The 7,003-nt window shown below is 50.0% G+C and overlaps 1 long non-coding RNA gene across 1 annotated transcript; it reads right to left on the bottom strand.

Moving 5' to 3' along the window:
- Positions 1–2,587: 2,587 nt before the first annotated feature.
- Positions 2,588–5,379, bottom strand: LOC117006919. The gene is made up of 3 exons (XR_004420041.1): positions 5,292–5,379; positions 3,925–4,113; positions 2,588–2,671 (listed from the first exon to the last, which is right to left on the bottom strand). It is a non-coding gene; the product is annotated as an uncharacterized LOC117006919 (long non-coding RNA).
- Positions 5,380–7,003: the final 1,624 nt, after the last annotated feature.

The raw sequence follows: 7,003 nt of genomic DNA, 5'->3' as shown, positions 1-7,003 counted from the left end.
CTGCACCATGGTCCTGACTCAAGGTGGCCAAACTTGTCCCAGGGAGAGGGGCTCTGCTGGTGAGATCAGAGTCTGAAAAGACAAATTCCAAAGTGCAGAGAGAAAAGGAAGTTTTCTTTTCCGCTGGACAAAACACAAATTTCTGGCAGGCCCAGGCAGGACAGTCTGTCCACTTTGGCAATCCCCTGGATGCACACAGGGCTGTTTTTACATGAGCTGGTTTGATTACTCAATCTCTCTCCGGGAGAATTTGGCAAGGGAGGAATCTGAGAGGATTTAGAAAGAGCACAGGCTGCAGTGTGCTGCTCCTCTCACACAACTCCCAGCACGGTCTGGAGCCACTGACCACTGGCAAAACACCCCCGAAAAATCACCCAAAGAATCACCCAAAGAAAATCATCCCAAAAAAAATCACCCCCAAAAAATCACCCCAAGAAAATTACCCCAGGAAAATCACCCCCAAAAATCACCCCAAAAAAATAACCCCAGGAAAATCAACCAAAGAAAATCACCCCAAAAAATCACCCCCCAAAAAATCACCCCCAAAAATCACCACAAGAAAATTACCCCAGGAAAATCACCCAAAGAAAATCACCCAAAGAAATCACCCCCAAAAAATCACCCCAGGAAAATCACCCAAAGAAAATTACCCCAGAAAAGTCACCCAAAGAAAATCACCCCCCAAAAAATCACCCCCAAAAATAACCCCAAGAAAATAAGCCCAAGAAAATCACCCCAGGAAAATCACCCCAAAAATCACCTCAGGAAAATCACCCCAAGAAAATAATCCCAAAAAAATCATCCCAAGAAAATTATCCCAAGAAAATCACCCCAAAAAAATCACCCCAAGAAAATTAACCAAAGAAAATCACCCCCAAAAAATCACCCCAAGAAAATCACCCCAAGAAAATAACCCAAAGAAAATTACCCCAGGAAAATCACCCCCAAAAAATAACCCCAAGAAAATAACCCCAAGAAAACCACCCTGAAAAATAACCCCCAAAAAAATAACCCCAAGAAAATCACCCCAAGAAAATTACCCCCAAAAAATAAGCCCAGGAAAATCACTCCAAAAAATCACCCCCCAAAAATAACCCCAAGAAAATAACCCCAAGAAAATCACCTCAAAAATTACCCCCAAAAAAATCATCCCAAGAAAATCACCCCAGGAAAACCACCCTAAAAAATAAACCCAAAAAATCCCCCCAGAACCCCCCAGTCAGACCCCCTCATGCTGCTGGCCCTGGGATGCTGCAGCTCAGCTGCCCCAGAGCTCAGAACAAACCAGCCCCAGCCAAACCTCCCAGCTCTGGCTCTGAGCCTTTGCCAACAGCATCTGGTGCCAGATCCCCAAAGCTTTTCCTGCCTGTGCACCCTGAGCCAGAGCTGCACCCCCTGAAATCCCAGCTTAAACCCAGCTGGGGAGATGGGGCTTAGTGCTGGCTTTAATTCCTGCTAAACTGCAGGTTAAACTGGCTGGGAAATGAATCATGGCTTGTCCTGGGATTCTCATGCTTGTTTGGGTTGCAAACACCCCACCTGTTTGACCAAAATATTATTTTATTTGCCTTTGCTGCTTGTAGAGAAAGATACACCCCTTGTGCTGACTGAAAAGTTCTTGTGATCAGTGCCAGGCAACCTGAGGGAGCAAAACAAGTTTATTGTGCTGCAGGCCATGGCCAGGCTCCGTTCTGGAGCTCAGAGTGAGCAAACACAAACTGAGAAACCCCAGCACGTGTGGCACAGGAATCCCCCAGGATCCACATCCCAGATCCAGATCCCACATCCCAGATCCCAGATCCCAGATCCCAGATCCCAGGTCCAGACCTGCCAGCCCCTCTGGGTGCTGCAGCTGCTCAGGGGGCTCCTGTCCTGCCTCCTGTCCTCCCATCCCTCTGTTTTTCAAATGCAAACAAACCAGATTGGATGTGGAGAATCGCCTTCTTTCTAATAAAAAGGATTTTATCACACAGCTCTTCACTCTGCCAGAGGCACCTGTGGGAGCATTAATTGGAAATATTCGTGTTTATCCAAGCAGGATGCATCAAAAGCACCCTGAGTGGTGATTCTTCCAGGTTTTCCTTCACAATCAGGTGTAAATTTGGTTTCTGGCAGTCTGTAAATGTGACTTTCGCTATTGTGCAGCTCAGATCTCATGTAACACCATTTCACAAAGAGCTCCTGTGAACACCCACAGCTCCCTGCTGGGAGGGTTTATGTGTCAGGGGTGTCAGAAACACCAAAACTCCTGAAATCCTGAAATCCCTGCACTCTCTGTACCAGGCCAGAATGAAAAATGTCCCAGTGTCAGCCCCAGTGATCAATTTTCCTCCCTTGTCTGCTTGATTGCCCTGCTCCCCTGGGTTTCCAGAAAGCTCATTAAACAAAACAAACCTTGAGAGAGGACATCTGACATGATTAACTACCTTTGCTGGTGCTCTGTGCAACCCACCCAGGTGTCTAGACAGTTTGAAAAATACAGATCATATTTAGGAGTCACAGCTGGCCCTCCTCACATCCCTCTGCTGCACCTCAAACCGAGCAGGAACAGACCTTATCACTCTGGGGTGGTTCTGTTCCAGAGAAAACACCCAGCCTGTGGCAGGAAATTCAGTGACTGCTTTGCAGGATGGCACTTCACCTGCCAGAAAGTTCTGCCCTCCCAAAGCTCCTGTTTGGAGAAAAGGGAGAGAACAAAGAGTTCAGACCCGTTTCCATTGAGGGAAACCTTCAGGATTTTTTCATAAAATAAAAAAAATAAAAATCAACACCTGTGTTCTACCACATCCAGTATAAGCTGGTGGGTTTTGCCTGCCCATGTGCCTTTAAAAAATAAATTGGTGAACTGCTTGTGCAGGGTTTACACCAAAATTTTGTTAGGTGCTTCTAAATAATGATCTCAGAGATTGTGAGAGGGAGCAAGGACAGGCTCTGGTAAGAACAGGACAAACCAGGGATTCTGTACCAGGTTACCCAAAATTGGCTCCTGTGCACAGCAGAGCTTCCCCTGGCACAGAACAGTCACAGGTGGTGTCACAGCACCCAAAGTGGGGACAGGAGTCTGTGGTTGTTAAAAGATGTGAGTGAGCAAAGTGGAAAGTGCAGGTTAAACCCCAGAACGAGGGCTGGGCTCTGGGTGTGGATTTCCAGCAGTGGGCAGAGCACAGAAACCAAGGATGGCAGCACTGGGGCTGCTCCCAGCCCAGATTTGACACAAACAATGCAGGCAAACAAACACCAGGAGATCCCAAAGCATCCCCTGCTCACCAGCAATCCCTCTCCTGGTTCAGTCAATCTTATCACAGCTCAGCCAGAACCCAAAGGGCTTTGCCCCCTTCACTGTGCCTGAGGATTTATCACCCCAATAACGAGATTGATAACTCAGCTGAACTGCAGCCCAAGCCCTGAGCTGGGGCTGCTCCTCAGGGGCTCAGCTGAGGCCACGAGTGCTTTATCTGAGCTGCAAATGTGGCAGATCAGAGGTGCCAGAGCCACAGCCAGAGCTCACCTGGCAGGTGAGGGGACAGCAGCACAGCACAATGCACAGGGCAGCCCCAGCATGGGCTGGGAAGAGCAAACTGAAACTCCAGGCAGACAAAACATCTGGCAGCTGCTGCAAATAGTTGTGTGTCTGAAGGGCAGACAGGGCTGCAGTGGTTTCAAATGAAAACATGTGCACAGGCAGGATCGCTTCAGCGTGATTTGTGCAAGCCCTGAATGAGTTCTGCTCCTTTCAGCACTGCTCTGTCAGCCAAGAAAGCTGTGCTTTGGGTTAGCTTTTTAATTTTAATAAACTTTATTAAATAAATCACTGTATTTCCCTCTCCAGTCAATGGCTTAAGATCAGCAGCGTTAGCTGTGCCTAGGAAATGTGTGGGAGAGAAGAGGGGCAGTGCTGGGAGCTGCTTTTCACAACGCTCTTACCTAGTGCAGGACAGAAGGTGGGGCTGCCAAAATGAGCTCTCACCAGTGTGACACACGTTCCTTCCATTCCCACATCCCAGGGAAAGGGAAAATCGCCTCGGTGCTGGCAGAGGACTGGCCAGGTACAGCCTGAGGGCTGGGCTCCAGCAGGGGAGTTGTTTGAGCTCAGAAACAAATAAATCCTCAGCCCTGCAGACAAAGGGGAGAGCTGGCAATTGTCCTCCCCCTGCCAGGGTTCCTGTCCTGCATTGTCACACCTGGGAGATGCACAGGGCAGGGCTGCAGGCAGCACAGGACAGCCCAGGGCTGCCAGAGCAGGATGGCACAGCCCCTGATCAGCCTCTCACCCCCTGCACTCAGCCCTTCCCCTGCTCGTCTGGGCACAAATCACTGCCACAGAGCCTCAGCTGACAGAGGAAACAAAAGCTGTTCCCACTCCCTGGGCACAGCACCGGGATGCCAAAGCCCTCTGCAGGGCCAGGAGCCTCCAAAAAACCCAGGAAGAGCTGGATGTGCTGACCCTGGTGAGCCAGCAGCAGCAGGAGGAGGAGGAGGAGGAGGAGGAGGGTGAGATGCTGCCAGGACAAGGGAAGGAGGAAGGTGAGATGTGCCAGGGCAGCAGGAAGAGGAGGAGGAGGAGGAGATGTGCCAGGACAAGAGGAAGAAAAGCAGGAGGAGGAAGGTGAGATGCTGCCAGGGCAGGAGGAGGAGGAGGAGGAGGAGGAGGAGGAGGAAGGTGAGATGTGCCAGGGCAGCAGGAGGAGGAAGGTGAGATGCTGCCAGGGCAGAAGGAGGAGGAGGAGGAAGGTGAGATATGCCAGGGCAAGAGGAGGAGGAAGGTGAGATGCTGCCAGGGCAGAAGGAGGAGGAAGGTGAGATGTGCCAGGGCAAGAGGAGGAGGAGGAGGAAGGTGAGATGTGCCAGGGCAAGAGGAGGAGGAGGAGGAAGGTGAGATGTGCCAGGGCAGCAGCAGGAAGAGGAGGTGGAGGGAGGTGAGATGTGCCAGGGCAAGAGGAGGAGGAAGAGGAGGAGGAAGGTGAGATGCTGCCAGGGCAGCAGGAAGAGGAGGAGGAGGAGGAGGAGGAGGAGGAGGAGGAAGGTGAGATGCTGCCAGGACAAGGGGAGGAGGAAGGTGAGATGTGCCAGGGCAGCAGCAGGAAGAGGAGGTGGAGGAGGAAGGTGAGATGCTGCCAGGACAAGGGGAGGAGGAGGAAGAAGGTGAGATGTGCCAGGGCAAGAGGATGAGGAGGAGGAGGAAGGTGAGATGCTGCCAGGACAAGAAGAGGAGGAGGAAGGTGAGATGCTGCCAGGGCACAGAGTGCCTCTCAAGGCAGCCCTGCCAAGCAGAACCTGCAGGTTTTACTCACCAGGGCAGGGATGGAGGCAGGAGAGCAGAGCAGCACTGATTTATTAGCACTTGCTGAGCTGTGATATCATTTGTTGATTCCAGTCCCCAAGCCATGACTTCCTGCCCTGTTGCCATGGCCCTGTACATAAACACTGCAGCTCCCAGCCCCAGCAGGTCATTTGTTTCAAATATTCCATGCAGCTGGAACACGAGGCTGTTTGGGTGTCTGGAGCTGAGCATGAACTAATTCCTCAGTTTTCTGCACCTGCCCCACCTCCTGCAGCCCCAGCCCTGGGCAAGGAAGGCACAGCCAGGGCTGCAGAAGCAGAGCTGGCACTGCTGGACGGGCTGGGGGCTGCAAACCCTCACCTCAGCCAGGTGGGGCTTTTCCAACATGGAGGAGACACCCAAAACTCAAAAATAAAAAAATAAAAATAAAAATCCTGTCCTGACTGGAGACAAGAAAGCACTTGGCTTTTTTTGAGCCCTCACCAGGCTGGAGTTGAGCCTCACACATTTCAGAGTGAGCTGATTGAAATATTTGGGTTCCTCTCACAGCTTGGTGGCTGCAGGGAAGGCACAGAAGTGTGCACAGGAGGAGGAGGAGGAGCTGGAGCCTTCATCACCACAGTGCTGGCCCAGCCTGGGAGATCTCTGTGCTGTGACACAGCCAGCAGCTCTGGAAGCAGCTGCAACCCAAAATTCCAGCAGGAATCCACATCCAGCTCCCTCTGAGCACCAAGGGCACACACCCTTCAGGTGCCAGCTCCAAACTGTTCTTTTCCCAAGCAGAGATAAGGCCAGGACAGCCTGGCTCTGCCTGTCTGGGCAGAATTCTTGGGAATAATCACAGCTCCTGTAGAAACAGAGAAACCTGAGCACTCCATGCAAATAAAACACATCACCAAGTCATATTTAATAAAGTTTATTGGGTTACTGAGTATTATCTACAGTCATAAAATAGAAAGGATTTTGAACTGTACAAAGTGATGTCCTGGTGAAGTGAGGAGAGATGGAGATGAGGGAGCAGTAGGGAGAACACAGCCACTTCCCTGCAGTTCTGGAAGACACTGGTTCAAGTTGAAGGCAACCAAGGAGGGCTCCACACACTGAGTGTTGTGTCCCACCCTGCAACAGAAACTAGTACAAACCCCCACATTGAAAAACACCTCATATAATATTAGAATAAAAAAAAGGGGCACATCACACCCCACCCAGTCTTGGCACCAACTCTGTGCTTTAAAAAATATACTATGCAAGTAGTTTATTTTCAAAAAGGTACCCTACAGCAGCTGTTTAAAACATGTTCTTATACATACACCACAAATATATATATTAACATTTTCAACAACTAAACTCATTTGTACCTACACAAACTGAAGGGATAACTCAAAAGCAAAAAAAAAACAAACCAAAAAACCAACAAACAAACAAACAAAAAAAACAACAAAAAAACCAACAATCACACAAACATTTTTCAAGAAAAAAACCACAAAGAAATGTGCAAAATAACCCCAGAAAGGCAGCATAGTAACCTGTGGAGAGGTCAAGAGAGCAGCTCCTGCTAGTGAAGGAGTGTCATCCTCCTTACTGGGCTACTGAGGATCTATTTGGGATGTGCTGATTGTGCCTGAATTGCTTCTCCTGGTTATTGCAGTTCTCTCCTGCTCCCCAGCTCTGGACAGTTCAGGTTCCTCTTGCTGAGCCTGAGGATCAGCCCTGGGCTCTGTT

The sequence above is a fragment of the Catharus ustulatus genome, chromosome 24 (genome assembly GCF_009819885.2).
Source record: "Catharus ustulatus isolate bCatUst1 chromosome 24, bCatUst1.pri.v2, whole genome shotgun sequence".
Classification (NCBI taxonomy): Eukaryota; Metazoa; Chordata; class Aves; order Passeriformes; family Turdidae; genus Catharus; species Catharus ustulatus.
The sequence above is the reverse complement of the archived record's forward strand: the minus strand, read 5'-3'. Positions and strand labels throughout refer to the sequence as shown.